Genomic DNA, 19,650 nt, shown 5'->3' with positions numbered 1-19,650 from the left:
TGAATTGCCTGCTTCCGATCTGCTGTTATTTCTTAAAGTCCTTGGGATATAAGGTGTCCTAGATATAGGACCTGTGCCTTCCCGATTTGTGCCATCTTGGGGCTTACCTTTAACCCTGCAGTTTCTAACTCGTGTAGGATTAGGTACAGTGCTTCCTGGTGTCCTGACTTGGACCCTGAAGCTATTATGATATTGTCTACATATTGTAGGGCTGTGCTGCCCTCTGGTAGTACTACCCTACTCAGGATGTCACTCATTACCCGATGGAAGATAGCAGGGCTGTTGTGGAATCCCTGTGGTAGGCGAGTCCACGTGTATTGTCTGTCCCCTACTGTAAAGGCGAATTTGTCCTGGGATTCTGGATCCAATGGTAGGGATCAGAATCCATTGGCTATGTCCAATACTGTGAATATTTTATGTTCCTGCGACAGTCCGTTCAGGATTGTCGAGGGGTTTGCTACAATGGGGTGCAATTTGGGCGTGACTTTATTAAGTCCGGTATAATCTATCGTGAGCCTATAGCTCCCATCAGGCTTGATTACTGGCCAGGTTGGGGAGTTAGTGGTGCTTGTGGTCTCCCTTAGGATTCCCCTCTCCACTAACCCTTTGACTATTTCTACTACGGCCTTTTCTGCCTCTGGCTTAATTGGATACTCTCTGTGGGGCTTATGCTCTGGTCATGGTACCTTTATCGGGTCCGTTTTAGTCAGTCCAGTATCTAATTTTGTCTCCGCCCACACTCTGGGGATGGAAGCACAGATGGCTCCGAACACCCCTGTCTCTAATTCCCAATTTCTGGCGGTGACTGTGGCCACCTTAATGGTTTCCAAGTGATTTGTAAGTTTCCCTATTTTAGTTTCCCAACCGTCCTGTCTTGGCCAAATCAATTTTCCCTTTCCACAATCTATTAAAACTTTATATTCCTTCATTAAATCATTTCCCATTATTGTACCCTCGTTATTTTGGCATACATAGAATCTCATGTGTATATACAAATTATTTATTTCTACTAATGTGGTTTCGCTCAGGTAGGTGGGTGTTTTGTTCCCTCCTATCCCGGTTAGGTGAATCATTTTGTTTGTATGGGGTAAGGGTAGGTTGGTAACAGATATGGACGCTCCTGTGTCCACTAGCATCTCATATTGTCTGCCCCCGACTAGTGCAGACACATAGATTCTTCCCTCCTTTTTACCCTTGTGAATGGGGGCTGCAGACCGTCAGCCCTGCTGACCTCGGAGGTTCCGTGATCTCTCCGGTTCTGTGGTGGTCCTGGATCGGGTCGGGGTCTCCCATGCTTCTCCCAACACACTGCTTCTGAATGCCCATACTTATTACAGTGGCTGCAATGCTTCCCACTGTCTCCTGGTCTGTCTCCTTTCTGTGGGGCCCTGCAATCCCTTGCATAGTGCCCTTGCCGGCCACAATTGTGGCAGGTCAGTTTCGGCTTGGCCCAGTTCCTGTTACTGGGGGTTGCTACTCTTTCTGGTCTTGCTCTGACCTGGGATGTCTCCTCTACCTGTACACCGCTAGCCCACTCTACCAACTCGTCGTACTCCTGGGACATAATCACTCCCATTTTTAGGATAGCCTGGTGGGCACTAGAGAGTCTATCTTTAAAAGCTTGGATGAACGCCCGATCCCCACGGCATGGGTTCCCTTGCCCTGAGCACTCTTGGTACACGTGGAACAATCGTTCCCCGTATTCAGAAGCTCCTTCCCCTTTCTGCTGTCTTGTGGTAGTGATCTTGCTCCAGTTAGTGGGAGCATTCCCAACATTCTCTGGATTTCCATTTTAAATTGGGCGAAGGGGTCCTGCTGTGCATCTATCTCTGCTGGTAAAGCGACGGCATGTGTCCACCGTCCCCCGTTATAATCCTGGGCTGCAGGAGTGGCGGGTCCACCAGCTACCTGCCTCCACTTATCTGCTGGACAGGCTGCCCTGACCAGCTGGTGTACGTCTCTTAGGTGTAACTTGTGTCCTACCCAGATTGTGTCTAATTCTTCCCAGAATTTGGTGTTTGCGCTTCTAGGTTGTAATTTGCCCAGGGAAGCCATTATCTGCTGTCTCTCACCTGGGATAAAGGGTTTATAATTTGCTTTTGGCTGCGCATCTGTTCCCCCTCGGGTTACTGGCGCTAAATTGTATTCTAACGCACCCCACCCTGCTGGAGGGGTGTTTGGCCCCTGCTGTGTGGGCTCGTAAGGGGGTAGGGGATCAGTTTCCCCCCCTCCCTTGTTCTCTCAACACGTAGTTGTGTTTCTCCAGTTCCCTTAGTCTAGATTCTAATCCCCTGATCTTCTCTTTGTCTTCCTTTTCAGTAGAGGTGCCTATTTGTTCAATTAGTCCTGCTAACTGATGTACTAACATTATCCCTATCTTTTTAGTCTTGTTTCTCTTCTCTTTGTCTATCCAACCCCTCTGTTGCTCTAAGGTCTGGGAAGTGTCCCAGCCGTCCTTCTTCATCTTTTTTATCATCACTTGTCTGTCTGTCATATATGTCTCGATAAGAGAACCTGTAGATCCCCTTTTTATATCATTGCCTGCCATCTCGCAGACTTCAATACCCCCGGTTACTATGAGTAAAGTGTGCTCTCTACTGGAGGGACTTCACTATCCCCGAGCCACTATTACTACCCTAGCACCGTCTGTACGTCCGCAGCTGCCTCCTAGCAAAGTGTGCTCTCTACTGAAGGGACTTCACTACCCCCCAGCCACTATTACTATTCCAGCCCCGCGCTATCGCTACCGTCTCTCAGTGTTTGACTTATACTCACGGTGTCCACTATTACCGCCTCGGCAACGTGCTTCTCCACCGGAGTTCGGCTCTAGGTCAGAGTTGATCAGCTCCTTTTCCGCACCGCTAATAAGACATTTGACAGCCCAGTACCCAACTTATGCTCTTCTTTCATACAAGAACTCTGCTTTTGTTCGCCACTACAGAGTTCGAGGTTAGCCGATTTCTGCCACGTGTGCTTCACAATCCTTAGTGCCTTTGGTGCCTCAATACCCACTTCAAATCCTGACCTTCGTGTGGGAGATTCCTCCTCTTGACAACCAGTAAAAGGCTAGGCGTTTGGGGCAGCACTACCTTGTCCATTTGTTGATCAGCACAAGCCACACATCCTTAATACTATCAGCAGTTAGTACCAAACCTGATCTATTATCATGTCACTATACAGTCAAGACTTATATCACTATGCTTATCACAATAGGTACCTTATTTTAAACTGCCCCTTTTGACCTGTCTGACTCCTGCAGATTCAAAACGATCTTTACCCCAGCTTTCCGATCGAGGTCTTCGATCGGAACTCACCAGAAGTAAGATCCTGCCAGACTACGCCAATATGTTGTGGGAAAATCAACCACTTCAGGAGTCAGACTTGCTGTGTCCAATTAGGGCAGTTTATTGTTAAACAAAGCTTTGGGAGAAAGCGTACGTACCCCGTGGTACGGTAGCCAGCCTTTCTCGTGGTTTGAATGGCAGTCATTCATTTTATACTTTGGGTTCACAATGGGCCCAGATACGAAACAATTATCACCTTGTTATCTTTAAACAGCCACTTCGGGTTCACAATGAGCCCAGATACAAAACAATTATCACCTTGTTATCTTTAAACATTTTATAGATTGTACATCGCTATTTGTAAGCGTTTTGCCATTTACACATGGTTATAGTTAAAGAGGTTTTACAGGTTCCAGGTAACAGCAGGAAAGCAGTATCGATTGTCCCTTTGTTTTAGGAAATGGCCCAAGACATTCGTATTAGCATATCATTGTATACACCTTGGCTGAAGTCAGCTTTATTCAAGTGGTGTCCCACATTTATGTATTTCTTAATCTTCCTGTCTGGCTCCCTTTGTCCTGGATCTGCTCCTATCTGTCCCACTGGCACCCTGCTGAGCTCCAGGCATCAGTTATGTCTGCTTTATTCTCTGTGTCTCCATCTTGTGTGTCAGGCAGCCATCTTCTGTGCCAAGTGCCCTTCTGAACCAATTCTAACTTACAGGAACTAGAAGACATAACTATTTTTTTAATTTACTGACACAAAGTGACAAAAGTGGCTACAAGATGCACTGCAGCAACTAACCAACTTCAACAGCACCTGTCAAACCTGCGATCTATATCACCTAGAATGACAAGGGCAGTAGATGCATGGGAACACCACTATCTACCAGTTCCCCTACAAGTCACCATCCTAACTTGGAAATATATTGCTGTTCCTCCACTTTCACTGGGTTAGAATCCTGGAACTCCCTTTCTACCAGAACTGTGAGTGTTACTACAACAATTGAACTGCAGCAGTTCAAGAAAGCAGCACACCGCCACCTTCTATCAAGGGCAATTAGAGATGGGCAACAAATTCTGAAATCAAAGCAAAATACTGCAAATGCAGGGAACCTGAAATAGAAACAGAAAATGCTGGAAAAAACTTAGCACATCTGGCAGCATCTGCGGAGAGTTAATGTTTTGACTCCGTATGCCATGAGTGACATTAATATATATCCGAAATGATTTACAAATCCCTTTGAAGACAATGGATGATATTTGATTGTTCTGACTTCAAGTAGGAATTTAAATATTTTTAGACATAAGAGCATTTGAGGGATTTGATGATAGGTATTTATCAAAATGGAACAGGCTCTCACATTTTATCATTCTTCCACATAAGACATTTTTCACACATGCAAGCTCTTGGAAAATACATCACAAGGTAAGTTTTCCCTTTTTTAAAAAAGCATTATAGGAAGGCACGGTGGCGCAGTGGTTAGCTCTGCTGCCTCATGGCACCAAGGACCCGGGTTCGATCCAGCCCAGTACTAGTAATAGTAATAGTCGATAATTGGGTACACTAAATTTATTTTTAAAATAAAAAAGCATTATGTTAAAACCCAGTGTCTGTGCTTGGGCAAACCCATGCATTAATGCACAAAGGAAAGATCTGCATCTCCTATAATTATTAATTTATACATTGTAGGTTCCTGGCATGATACAACACAAGAGGTAGTAATTCATTGCATCATCACTGTGCCAGCTATGTATTAGAGTTATGCAATTAGTCCCACACCCGTACTCTTTCTCTATAGCTCCTTGATATTAACCCTCTCCAACTGTTTATATGTTGGGAAAGCTACAATTTGATCTGCTTCAACTATTCATTCATGCAGTGTATCCCAAATTACAGCAACTCTGCATTTAACAAAAAATGTTCTCATGTTGCCTCTAGTTCTTTTTCCAATCACCTTACTTAGAATCATATAGGCAGCACGGTGGCACAGTGGTTAGCACTGCTGCCTCATGGTGCCGAGGACCCAGGTTCGATCCCAGCCCCGTGTCTGTATGGGTCTCACCCCCACAACCCAAAGATGTGCATGGTCAGTAGATTGGCCATGCTAAATTGCCCCTTAATTGGAAAAAAAAGAAATGGTTACTCTAAATTTATTAAATAAACTTAGAATCATAGAATCCCCACAGTGCAGGAGGAGGCCATTTGGCCCATCCAGTCTGCACCGACCCTCCGAAAGAGCACTGTACCTAGGCCCACTCCACCGCCCTATCCCCATAACCCCACCTACCCTTTGGACACAAATGAGCAATATAGCATGGCCAATCCACCTCTTCTTCTGAATCCTTTGGTTACTGACCCTTCTCTGAGTGCTGAATTTGGTGCATTTGAGTGCTATAGTGAGAGTTTGGCGACTGAGGGAGTATAAGAGTTCATTTTTATCTAAAGTCTAGTCTTTCTTTTATTTAGTTAATTAACTCAAAAGTTGCTGTTTGGTTTAGAAGAAGCTGAATTTTCAATCAGCTTCAAACAAAGGTTCTACTTGTAGGTACTTGCAGCTGGAGCTTGTTAATTAGTTAATTGGATTAGGCCAGTTTTCAGAGGCTAGATTCACAGTATAAAAGTGATCCACTACAGTGCAGACTTTGTTTGCACTGAGTGCTGAATTTGGTGCATTTGAGTGCTATAGTGAGAGTTTGGTGACTGAGGGAGTGCTGAATTTGGTACATTTGAGTGCTATAGTGAGAGTTTGGTGACTGAGGGAGTGCTGAATTTGGTGCATCTGAGTGCTATAGTGAGAGTTTGGTGACTGAAGGAGTGCTGAATTTGGTGCATTTGAGTGCTATAGTGAGAGTTTGGTGACTGAGGGAGTGCTGAATTTGGTACATTTGAGTGCTATAGTGAGAGTTTGGTGACTGAGGGAGTGCTGAATTTGGTGCATCTGAGTGCTATAGTGAGAGTTTGGTGACTGAAGGAGTGCTGAATTTGGTGCATTTGAGTGCTATAGTGAGAGTTTGGTGACTGAGGGAGTTAGGTGAGGAGGGAGTAAGGTGCTCCTTTCATTTTGTTTCCTACATTTCCGCAAAGAGCGAGAAGGGAGTCAGGAGTTTACAGAGAGTGCAGCTGACTGGGAGCAGAGTCGGAGGGCGGAGGTCCAGTTGGTCCACAGGGCAGTTATATTCTGTAAGGTAAGAGGGGATGGAGGCTAGGCCAGTTGCATGCTCCTCCTGTAGGATGTGGGTGGTGAGGGATACCATCGGTGTCCCCGCTGACTATACCTGTGGGAAGTGCACCCAACTCCAGCTCCTCAGAGACCGTGTTACGGAACTGGAGCTGGATGAACTTCGGATCATCCGGGAGGCAGAGGGAGTGATAGAGAGGAGTTACAGGGAGGTAACCACACCCAAGGTACAGGACAAGAGTAGCTGGGTTACAGGCAGGGGAAAGAAAACAAACAGGCAGACAGTGCAGGGATCCCTCTTGGCCGTTCCCCTTCAAAACAAGTATACCATTTTGGATGCTGTTGGGGGGGATGACCAACCGGGGTAAGGCCCGAGCGGCCAGGTCTCTGGCACTGAGTCTGGCTCTGGGGCTCAGAAGGGAAGTGGGGAGAATAGAAAAGCAATAGTAGTAGGAGATTCAATGGTTAGGGGAATAGATAGGAGATTCTGTGGTCACGAGCAAGACTCCCGGAAGGTATGTTTCCTCCCGGGTGCCAGGGCCAGGGATGTCTCGGATCATGTCTTCAGGATCCTGAAGGGGGAGCGTGAGCAGCCAGAAGTCGTGGTGCACATTGGTACCAACGACGTAGGTAGGAAAAGGGGTGTGGAGGTAATACGAGTTTCGGGAGTTAGGCTGGAAGTTAAAAGCCAGGCCAGACAGAGTTGTCATCTCTGGTTTGTTGCCGGTGCCACGTGATAGCGAGGCTAGGAATAGGGAGAGAGTGCAGTTGAACACGTGGCTGCAGGAATGGTGCAGGAGGGAGGGCTACAGGTATTTGGATAATTGGAGCGCATTCTGGGGAAGGTGGGACCTGTACAAGCAGGACGGGTTGCATCTGAACCAGAGGGGCACCAATATCCTGGGAGGGAGGTTTTCTAGTACTCTTCGGGAGGGTTTAAACTAATTTGGCAGGGGAATGGGAACCGTATTGGTAGTCCAGCAACTAAGGTAGCCGATATTCAGGACTCCAAAGCGTGTAGTGAGGCAGTGGGGAAGGGAACACTGACAAAGGAGAGTACTTGCAGGCACGGAGATGGGTTGAAGTGTGTATACTTCAACGCAAGAAGCATCAGGAATAAGGTGGGTGAACTTAAGGCATGGATCGGTACTTGGGACTAAGATGTGGTGGCCATCACGGAAACTTGGGATAGAAGAGGGGCAGAAATGGTTGTTGGAGGTCCCTGGTTATAGATGTTTCAATAAGATTAGGGAGGGTGGTAAAAGAGGTGGGGGGGTGGCATTGTTAATTAGAGATAGTATAACAGCTGCAGAAAGGCAGTTCGAGGAGTATCTGCCTACTAAGGTAGTATGGGTTGAAGTCAGAAATAGGAAAGGAGCAGTCACCTTGATAGGAGTTTTCTGTAGGCCCCCCAATAGTAGCAAAGATGTGGAGGAACAGATTGGGAAACAGATTTTGGAAAGGTGCAGAAGTCACAGGGTAGTGGTCATGGGTGACTTCAACTTCCCAAACATTGAGTGGAAACTCTTTAGATCAAATAGTTTGGATTGGGTGGTGTTTGTGCAGTGTGTCCAGGAAGCTTTTCCAACACAGTATGTAGATTGTCTGACCAGAGGGGAAGCAATATTGGATTTGGTACTTGGTAATGAACCAGGGCAAGTGATAGATTTGTTAGTGGGGGAGCATCTTGGAGATAGTGACCACAATTCTGTGACTTTCACTTTAGTAATGGAGAGGGATAGGTGCATGCAACAGGGCAAGGTTTACAATTGGGAGAAGGGTAAATACGATGTTGTCAGACAAGAATTGAAGTGCATAAGTTGGGAACATAGGCTGTCAGGGAAGGACACAAGTGAAATGTGGAACGTGTTCAAGGAACAGGTACTACGTGTCCTTGATATGTATGTCCTTGTCAGGCAGGGAAGAGATGGTCGAATGAGGAAATCATGGTTGACAAGAGAGGTTGAATATCAAGAGGAAGGAAGAGACTTATGTAAGGCTGAGGAAACAAGGTTCAGACAGGGCACTGGAGGGATACAAGATAGCCAGGAGGGAACTGAAGAAAGGGATTAGGAGAGCTAAGAGAGGGCATGAACAATCTTTGGCGGGTAGGATCAAGGAAAACCCCAAGGCCTTTTACACATATGTGAGAAATATGAGAATGACTAGAGCGAGGGTAGGTCCGATCAAGGACAGTAGCGGGAGATTGTGTATTGAGTCTGAAGAGATAGGAGAGGTCTTGAACGAGTATTTACAAATGAGAGGGGCCATATTGTTGGAGTGGACAGTGTGAAACAGACTGGTAAGCTCGAGGAAATACTTGTTAGGAAGGAAGATGTGTTGGGCATTTTGAAAAACTTGAGGATAAACAAGTCCCCCGGGCCTGACGGGATATATCCAAAGATTCTATGGGAAGCAAGAGATGAAATTGCAGAGCCATTGGCAATGATCTTTTTGTCCTCCCTGTCAACAGGGGTGGTACCAGGGGATTGGAGAGTGGCGAATGTCGTGCCCCTGTTCAAAAAAGGGACCAGGGATAACCCTGGGAACTACAGGCCAGTTAGTCTTACTTCGGTGGTAGGCAAAGTAATGGAAAGGGTACTGAAGGATAGGATTTCTGAGCATCTGGAAAGACACTGCTTGATTAGGGATAGTCAGCACGGATTTGTGAGGGGTAGGTCTTGCCTTTCAAGTCTTATTGAATTCTTTGAGGAGGTGACCAAGCATGTGGATGAAGGTAAAGCAGTGGATGTAGTGTACATGGATTTTAGTAAGGCATTTGATAAGGTTCCCCATGGTAGGCTTATGCAGAAAATAAGGAGGCATGGGATAGTGGGAAATCTGGCCAGTTGGATAATGAACTGGCTAACCGATAGAAGTCAGAGAGTGGTTGTGGATGGCAAATATTCAGCCTGGAGCCCAGATACCAGTGGTGTACCGCAGGGATCAGTTCTGGGTCCTCTGCTGTTTGCGATTTGTATTAATGACTTGGATGAGGGAGTTGAAGGGTGGGTCAGTAAATTTGCAGACGATACGAAGATTGGTGGAGTTGTGGATAGTGAGGAGGGCTGTTGTCAGCTGCAAAGAGACATAGATAGGATGCAGAGCTGGGCTGAGAAGTGGCAGATGGAGTTTAACCCTGAAAAGTGTGAGGTTGTCCATTTTGGACGGACAAATATGAATGCGGAATACAGGGTTAACGGTAGAGATCTTGGCAATGTGGAGGAGCAGAGAGATCTTGGGGGTCTATGTTCATACATCTTTGAAAGTTGCCACTCAAGTGGATAGAGCTGTGAAGAAGGCCTATGGTGTGCTAGCGTTCATTAACAGAGGGATTGAATTTAAGAGCCATGAGGTGATGATGCAGCTGTACAAAACTTTGGTAAGGCCACATTTGGAGTACTGTGTACAGTTCTGGTCGCCTCATTTTAGGAAGGATGTGGAAGCTTTGGAAAAGGTGCAAAGAAGATTTACCAGGATGTTGCCTGGAATGGAGAGTAGGTGTTACGGGGAAAGGTTGAGGATGCTAGTCCTTTTCTCATTAGAACGGAGAAGGATGAGGGGCGACTTGATAGAGGTTCATAAGATGATCAGGGGAATAGATAGAGAAGACAGTCAGAGACTTTTACCCCGGGTGGAACAAACCATTACAAGGGGACATAAATTTAAGGTGAATGGTGGAAGATATAGGGGGGATGTCAGAGGTAGGTTCTTTACCCAGAGAGTAGTGGGGGCATGGAATGCATTGCCTGTGGAAGTAGTTGAGTCGGAAACATTAGAGACCTTCAAGCAGCTATTCGATAGGTACATGGATTACGGTAGAATGATATAGTGTAGATTAATTTGTTCTTAAGGGCAGCACGGTAGCTTTGTGGATAGCACAATTGCTTCACAGCTCCAGGGTCCCAGGTTCGATTCCGGCTTGGGTCACTGTCTGTGCGGAGTCTGTACGTCATCCCCGTGTCTGTGTGGGTTTCCTCCGGGTGCTCCGGTTTCCTCCCACAGTCCAAAGATGTGCTGGGTAGGTGGATTGGCCGTGATAAATTGCCCTTAGTGTCCAAAATTGCCCTTAGTATTGGGTGGGGTTGCTGGGTTGTGGGGATAGGGTGAAGGTGTTGACCTTGGGTAGGGTGCTCGTTCCGGGAGCCGGTGCAGACTCGGTGGGCCGGGTGGCCTCCTTCTGCCCTGTAAATACTATGATCTATAAGTGATTATGTTATTGGACCAGTAATCCAGAGATCTGGATGAATGATCCTGCCATGGCAGCTGAGCAATTTCAATTTAATTAACTAAATCTGGAATAAAAAGCTAATATCAGTATTGTTTGCCATGAAACAACCGAGATGTGGCAAAAAACCCATTTGGGTCACAGCTCCTTTAGAGAAGAAATGTTGTTGCCTTTATACAGTCTGGCCTTTATATGACTTCAGACTCACCGCAAAGTAGTAGTCTCATATCTACCCTAGCAAGCTACTCAGTTGTATCAGCACACTCAACCCAGTCGAACATGCGATGTTGTCCTTATTAACATGGGGGATGTGCCAAGTTTTGAAAAATTATTCCGGAATATTTTCCATTTTACAATATACACAACACTCATTCAACTTTATACAATTTTCATAATAAACAACCCACACCATATACCCCTCTTTTGTGCAAAACCCCTCCTATCTACATCCCCGCCCCCCCCCCACATTTGCAGATGACTACCAATTCTTGAAGAAGGAGATAAACAGCCTCCACCTTGAATAGAACCCCTCCTCCGACCCGCTAATGCCTTTTTAAATTTTCTCCAGATGTAAAACCTCCGATTGATTCCCCACCCAAATCGTCACCCCAGGTGGCTCTGGTGTCCACCACCCTAGCAGAATCCTCCTTCAGGCTATCAGGGAAGCAAAGGCCAAAACATACCCCTTTTCTCCTCCTGCAGCTCCGGGTCATCCGATACCCCAAATATCGCCACCCACAGGCATGACCCAACCTTTACCCTCAAAATCTCACATAGTCTCGAAGAAAGGCTCCCAGAACTTCTTTAATTTAGGGCAGGACCAAAGCATGTGCAAGTGGTTCGCCCCTTGAACACTTGCTTCTGGCCTCCACCTTTGAAAAGAACCCACTCATACGTGCTCCGTGCACCATTTAAACCTGTAATAGGCTCAGTTTCCCGCACGAGGAGATAGAGTTTACCCTATATAGGGCCTCACTCCACATTCTCCCCCTCAAATTCACACTCCAACACTTCCTCCCATTTTCTCTTTATCTCCTCCAGTAAAGCCCTCTCTCTCTCCATCAACTGCCCATAAATATCAGAGATTTTCCCTTCCCCTATCTCATCCAAAGATACTGGGCTGGATTCTCCGCACCCCGTGGAGAAAACGCGGGCGGCGCCGGGGCGGAGGGTCCATTTCCCCGCACAGAATCGGGACCGCACCAGTTCCCCGATGCTGCGGACCCTGAAAAGTGGCCTACTCGGAGAGTACACCGCGCCACATAGCACGTACCTGGGGCCATTGCTGGAGGCCTGCTCCGCCATTCACCGTCCCGGACCGGCCGAAGTCCCGACGGTGCGGATCTAACATGGTCCTGCTGGTCGGGAAACTAGCGTGGCGGCTGCGGACTCAGTCCATGGCAGCCCTGGTCGGGGGTGGGCCGATCGGAGGGCAGGGGGGGCGTTTTATGCGGCCGGGCAATGTTTGGGCGGAAGGTCAGGGTCGGGCTCGCGGCCGATCGGGAGTCGCTTTTTAAAAATAAATTTAGAGTACCCAATTCATTTTTTCCAATTAAGGGGCAATTTAATGTGGCCAATCCATCTAGCCTGCACATCTTTGGATTGTGGAGGAGAAACCCACGCAAACACGGGGAGAATGTGCAAACTCCACACAGACAGTGACCAAGAGCCGGGAGCGAACCTGGGGCCACGGCGCCATGAGGCAGCAATGCTATCCACTGCGCCACCGTGCTGCCCCTTGGGGGTCGCTTTTTAATATCCAGCTCCGCGGTCTGAGTCCGCCATGGAGGAAGTGCGGGAGCCCGTATCTGCAGCAAAAGCTGCTAGTTTTGCGCCGGGTCCCTGCTAGCCCCCTGCAGTGCTAGGAATATGTGGCCCTTTCAAGCCAGTTTTTCTGGCATGTTAACTATCAGGGAGAAGGGCGGCAACCAAGAAAATGTAGAAAGTTTAAATAAACATTTTATTAAGGCATTCATGGTTTTATAACAACAATAGATACAAATACAAATGTAAACAAGATTCAGTGCGTAACACCCCCTCCATCGCTTCTCACTGTTCCTGCCTAAACTAAACTAAACTAACATAACTCCCCCCTGCCCCCTTAATCCCTAACCCCCACCCTTATTGAATCTGCTAACAGTTAGCCATGTCGCTAACCCATACTCCTGATTTTGGGGGCTCTGAGTTCCTCCATGCCAATAAGATCAGTCTCCAGGCTGCCAAGGAGGTACAAGCCTCTCGCCCCCTGGACACCCGGGTCTTCCGTCAAGCAAGCTCCTTCTGAACAAGGTTTCTCACCAATGAATATCTGAACCTATTCCCCCCCAGAAGCTGAAATTTTCAATCAGTTCCTCCTCAGACTCGCAAACCTGCCCTCCACAAATAAACCCCTAAACTTTTTTACCCCTTCCCTTTCTCAGATCTTGCATGACGAGTCCATTCCCACCAGGATAAATCTATGGTTCCCGCATATCAGTGCCCTTAACGACGTAGACTTCAGCTTAAAACTGGTTGTCTAAACTGGTTCCAAATACTTAAGGAGGCTACCACCACCAGGCTGGTAGAGAATCTGGTTGAAAAGAACGGAAGAGGTATTATCACCAATGCTCTCAAAAACGACCTCCTCCATCCCCCCCAAACTGACCCTTAATTCACGACCCATTTCCAAACCTTAGTAGTTCATCAAATTTGGCAACATCAACACCACTGACTGCCTATCTCTCTGCAAAAATGCTCTCCAAACCCAAGGTGCCTTGCCCGCCCATACAAAGGTCAAAATCAGCTTATTAAGCTTCGCAAAAAGAAATGTAGGTAAAAAGATTGGGAGACTCTGGAATATAAGTAAAAATTTTGGAAGAACCACCATTTTCACCGTTTGAACCCTTCCTGCCAACGATAACAGAAGAGCATTCCACCTTTTCAAATCCCTCTTCACCCCTTCTAGCAGTATGGCCAAATTCCAAGTTGTGAGCCACCTATATTCCCAAATATCTAAAATGTGGCCTAGCCAGCCAAAACGGCAATTTCTCCAAACCCATTCCCTGTTCCTGAGGGCTCACTGGAAACACCACTCTTCTTCACGTTGTGTTTACAACCCTAAAAGGAGCCAAACTTACTTAACTCCTCCATAATCTTTCCTACACTGGAGAGAGGGGCTGTTACATACAAGTCACCCACTTATAGGGACACTTGATGCTCCATACCTCCCCTCTCTATACCCTTCCACTCTGTTGACAACCTCAGTGCAATAGCCAGTGGGTCAATTGCCAATGCAAAAAGTAACGGGGAAAGTGGATGATGCGACCATCAATTCACTCGAAGACAGGTGGAGAAGTAAACCGTGGTTTTAATCAGCTTAGAACTGAGCCTGCCTGTGACCGGTACAACACTGAAGGCGGCCCCGCAGGTCAGCAGCTCTTATACTTCCTGTAAAGCGGGTGGAGCCATGGGTGGAGCCCGTACATGCCCCAACATATCCCCTGTGGGTGAAGCCACACAATGGCCCATAGGTAGAGCCCACAGGGTTAATAACATAACACAGTGCACTGGTGAATTATCAGTAATTATACATTCACCACAGTGGACACCCCTGCCTTGTTCCCCAATACAGTCGAAAGTACTCCACGTTTAATGCGTTGGTACGAATGCTCGCAGTGGGGGCCTTATACAACAATTTGATCCAAGAAATGAACCTAGGTCCAAACCCAAGCTGCCCAGCATCTAAAGAGATACTCCCATTCTACCCATTCTAACGCTTCTCCAGATCCATGGAAATTATTACCTCTGGCTCCGAAACCGACAGGGGCGACATCACTACATTCAGAAGTCTCCTTATATTGGTTGATAATTGTCAGATCTTCACAAACACCCTCCGGTCCTCAGCAACTGACGAATGTGATATAAAATACTTACTTTAGAGATACTAGTTAATGTAATGTAGAAATAAGCCACTTTGATTCTGGCAGTTAGGGAGAAAGGGATTTGAGACCGCATGGAAAAAGCAGGAAGAGGTGTGTCTATGAGAGTGATGCTGCATTGATAGGGGCCAGAGAAAGGGATTGGAAGTGAGCCAATCAGAATAGATCAAACAGGTCAGGAGGGATATAGGCTGACCTATGGGCGTCGAGTATGTGAAACTTGATACCATTTGAATTGATTTGCAGAGATCCCTTTGTTTCTTTGTTCATTCGCTTTCTGGGATATAGGAAACTGGATGTCTCTTATGTTTCTATGAAATGAATCAAGCTTGCAAGCTAAATAAATGACTTCTTTTTACGTGCGAATCCATCTCAACTTTTATTGAGGCCAGACTGACAGAGAAAGAAATTTGGGAATCAACATTTGGTGCCGAAAACTGGGATTTCTCAGGGCGATCCTGATCCAACTGCGAAATCAGAATTAGACTGATTATGAACAGGAGGATGGGGAACAAAGGGCCCTCAATGTAGAACTGGAAAACGACCGCGCATTGATTGTTCCCCTCGTCTTATCGTCTGATTAGTCTGGTCACTCGCTGTTGGCACAGAAAGACCGCCTCGACGAAATCACAGGTCAGTCTGGGGATTAGCAATTTAATTGATGGGATTTCATATTGTTGTTTCGGCTTGGGTTAGGGTTTTGGGTTGATGGGACATCTCAAATGATGATTCAATTCCAAGTATAAGGGTTCAGAGGCTGATGTGACTTCAGTCATGAAGGTTCAGTCTATTATATGGGTTCAGAGGCTGATGTGACTTCAGTAATGAGGGTTCAGTCTATTATATGGGTTCAGGGGCTGATGGGACTTCAGTAGATGAAGGTTCAGTCCAGTATAACTGTTTTTAAATCTGAAGATGGTTCAACTCTATGTGTGAGTGTTTTAAATATATAGTTGATTAAGCTAAAATTGTCTCCTTGGACTGTATTGGCGAAAAACGCAGTTCCGAGGTCTAGTTGAGATTGTGAGGAATGCTGCATATTGGTTGAAGCAGAAGTCTCTCAAAGGGTTAACAGCAGCAGGCGAAGTTGAAAACAGACAGTGCTTCTCACTCAGGCCTTGAGATAACAGCACCAGTCTGCAGTGTAATCGGATACCTTTCCTTTGAGTCAGTGAACACCAGCAAAGTTACGTTTTGAATTAATTAAAGGAAACCAGTGGGTTTCTCCACCTCTTTGATAAAAGTTATTATTTTCGAAAGCAATTGATTGAAATTGCCAGAATCTTAAGTTTTACTTACTTGAAATAAGGTTTATCTCATTTTATCTGGAGATTAATAGAAACTTAAAGAAGATCATGGACACCATTTTAAAAAGTGTCAATCTGGAGATGATAGTTGATTTTGCTAATACTTATGTGTATGTAAAAGAAAAAAAAACTTGTTGAAAGAAAAATTGTTAAGATAAAGAAATAATTAAGTTGTAAATGTTATACAAGTTTGTGTTAAGCAAATTGTAAATTTAGTTCTGAGTTGAGATCAGAGCTAAGCTTGCAAGTTGCAGTAATTCAATTTGAATTTTCAAACATTTTTAAGTTTAAAAAAAAAAGAGCAAATAGAGAAAAGAAGGACACAGATCTTGAATGTGTTGAATAGCACATTTCAAAGGCCCATAAATCTTTCTGTTATCTTAGACCTAAAACCTAGGAAGACTGAAGAGCCAGAGGAATTTCTGGAGCGTTTTAATGAAATCTACCGGGGGCAGTCAGGCGATTTGCTGTATCAAAATGGTCAGAATTCCCCTCAATACTGTGCTATGTTAATGCATTGCCTACCACCTTCTGTGGTTACTGCTGTGAAATGTAATAACATGAATTGGACAGAGAACGACTCTTCCCAGATGGCAAGGGCAGTCAGATTTTATTGGAAGGAGGGTGTAGGCCAAGAAGGAGGCTCAGTTACAAAGGTTAAGACTGAGTATGTAATGAAAAAGGATGATCTGCGACCCCAACAAGCGGCAGAAATGGTAGTTTACCAGCAGGAGCCCCAATATAGTGACTTTGGGTGGGTGGATCAGCGAAGAGGAGGATGAGACAACAGTGCTATATTTCTATCACCCCCCCAGTGGTGGACGTTAGACGTTGAACAGTCACTGCATCACGTTACCCTGGCCTATGACAGAACTGGACGAAACAGGGAGTTGGAGGACAAATACCGGCCATTACTTGAGACCGAATGGCCAGTCAAGGTTACAGCCACAGTCATGGGAAAAGAAGGTACAGCCGATTTTGTTACAATATCACCACATTTATGGCCACAGTCAGCTTCGGTAAGCCCTCATATTACACGTCAGGTCCATGACCAGTACCATGCCAGGGATATGGGGCGAATGGTCAGCATCTTACCGCAGCTCGTCAGAATAGGTATGAGATATACCTTTTGAACAATCCACGTCTGACATTTAAATACTGTACCACTATCAATCCAGCCTGTTTTCTTAGCGGTCCCCCTGTCCATGAGGACGCGCCTGGTCAAGAATGTTTAGCCTTGATTCAGGAAACTACCACAATAAGGGGCGATTTGAGTGACATTTCGTCACAACAACCTGACATGATTATGTGTGGTCAAATATCCCACCGGGGTTTAGTTAATGACCTACTGCAGGCCCTCCTTATGCCAGCGCAGATTTCCGTTATTAAATGCGCTGCCCACACGAATGGTACAACCCCAGTTGACGTTGGTAATGAACGAGCAGATCGTGCAGCGCGAACAGCCGCGCAAATTCAGCAAGTGATGGTGCCTAAGATGTTAAGTCAGACTAAACGATCTACTATAAATATGTCTGCTTCTGACAAGTCAATGCCAACCATCCACGACGTCATAAGGTTACAGGAGGACGCTCCTGAGAGTGATAAACAAATGTGGAAACGGTTAGGTTGTACATATGATTCTGTTTCCTCTTTATGGACCACGCCTGCACATCAGACTTGTATGTCTGATGTGCTGGCTTTATGGGTCATTGAATGTGTACACTTTGCAACTCATTGTGGGGCTCGAGGGACTAGTGATTTGTTGCTGGACACTTGGTGGCACCCTAAAATGCAGGGGTTGGCCCAAAGTATCAGTAATCGGTGTTTGATTTGTCAGCAATATAACACCGGAAAAGGTATCCCTTGTGGGAAGGGGCAAACCCCGTTGCCCAGTGGTCCCTTTGAGACGCTCCAAATGGATTACATTGAGTTGGAAAGGTGTCAATGTTACAAATATGTTTTGGTCATTGTGGATGTGTTCAGCAGATGGGTCGAGGCGTATCCGACTATCGATAATAAAGCTGCTACTGTGGTTAAAGTCTTGATGAGGGAAATCATTCCCCGGTACGGTATACCAGCTCAGTTAAGTTCTGATGATGGGCCTCATTTTATTGGACAAATTAACAAGGAGTTTTGCTCCCAGTTGGGCATACGCCAGCAGTTACACTGTGCTTACAGACCGCAGGCGGCCGGGTTGGTTGAGAGACACAATCAGACCCTCAAAACTAAATTGGCTAAATTAAGAGCAGACACGGGACTGACATGGCTTAAGTTGCTCCCCGTTGCCCTCTTCCAGCTGCGGGTTACACCTGCGGGACCAGCCCGGCTCTCTCCCGCCGAGATTCTTTATGGCAGGCCTCTTAGAACTCCCTGGAGCCTGCAGATTCCCAGACTGGTTCAGTTTCATCAGATGACTGAAGAAATGACCGCCTATGTTCTAGCCCTCACGCAAGTGCTCAAGGAACTCCATGGCCAGGTCCGTGCGGCTCACCAGCCATTGCCCCCAGTACCTAGCTCACTTTCAGTCCAGCCCGGTAGTTATGTCATGGTCAAAAATTGGACTAGGAAGGGGTCGGAGCCGCGATGGGACGGGCCCTTCCAAGTTCTCCTTACCACCCCCACAGCAGTTAAAGTGGAGGGGCGAAGTGCTTGGGTCCACCTACATCACTGTAAATTGAGTCCATCTCCACTACTGTAAAAGGTTGGATACTAACCTGCCTCCCTTCTCAAGTGCTATTTTACAGGTGTGGAGCATGATGGAGTGGCTATGCATCGTCTGTCTGATATTTGGCCTCACTTCGCTTGGCGTGTTATTGGCGATGGACATGGAAAAGGGGAATATTATGTATCTGTGTAGCCCCAACCAATCTACAAGGATACATCACCTATGCAAAGGTGATGTTCTTCGCTGCCCCCTTATACGAGGACATGGTATCGACTCATGGAAGGTCATCAAAGTTAAGGAGAATGCAGGAGTCATGAAGCAGTTGCACCGGTCCCGGTGATGGGAAGGGAACATTATATGGACATTGCCTTGTTTTTGGAATACATGTAAATTTGATTTTGGATGTGTTAAGAGTGGTACAATAAAGGTAAAATCAGGCTGTCAGAAGAGTGTAGGAAGAGGCTATGTGAAAGAGAAAGGGACTAGAGAGAGGACGGGACGTATGAGAAGGGAAGTACAGCTAGAACGTAGGTTACCGGGAGATACACTTAAGTTAATTAAAGGCCAAACTGAGGAAAACCTGGGTAGTATGAATCTCTTCTACCAGATTTACCACCGCTTGTATGGCCAGGGACGGGTTGTCTGCTACCCAAACCCCGCAGCGGTATCTCGGTTATTTTCTGTTTCACCACTTTGGGGCACTCCCCAAACGGTGGTTCATTGTCAGCATTCCGAACCACTGCCCGATCAGGTCACTCTTCCTTACGATCCGGGTTCAGCACCACCGGCTATTTGCCTTCCCCTTCCTCGGGATAATTCCCATTCACAGTACGATAGGCTGCGACGGTGGAGGGCGTACATACCTAGCCACTTCACTCCCAATAGGGATTCCCGGTCGTACGAGAATTGCTTCAGCAGTGAAGGATATGGCTGTTTGCTGGTAGAGGTGGACACAAATATAACATGTCTGTTTCCCACCTGTACGGACAGGAGGTGCCATATCACCCAGGCGTCTGGCCAATGCGTTTGTTACAACACCACTTGCGTTCCATTGAACGCCGGCCTCCA

This window comes from Scyliorhinus torazame, chromosome 7 (genome assembly GCF_047496885.1).
Source record: "Scyliorhinus torazame isolate Kashiwa2021f chromosome 7, sScyTor2.1, whole genome shotgun sequence".
In the NCBI taxonomy this organism is placed as follows: Eukaryota; Metazoa; Chordata; class Chondrichthyes; order Carcharhiniformes; family Scyliorhinidae; genus Scyliorhinus; species Scyliorhinus torazame.
The sequence above is the reverse complement of the archived record's forward strand: the minus strand, read 5'-3'. Positions refer to the sequence as shown.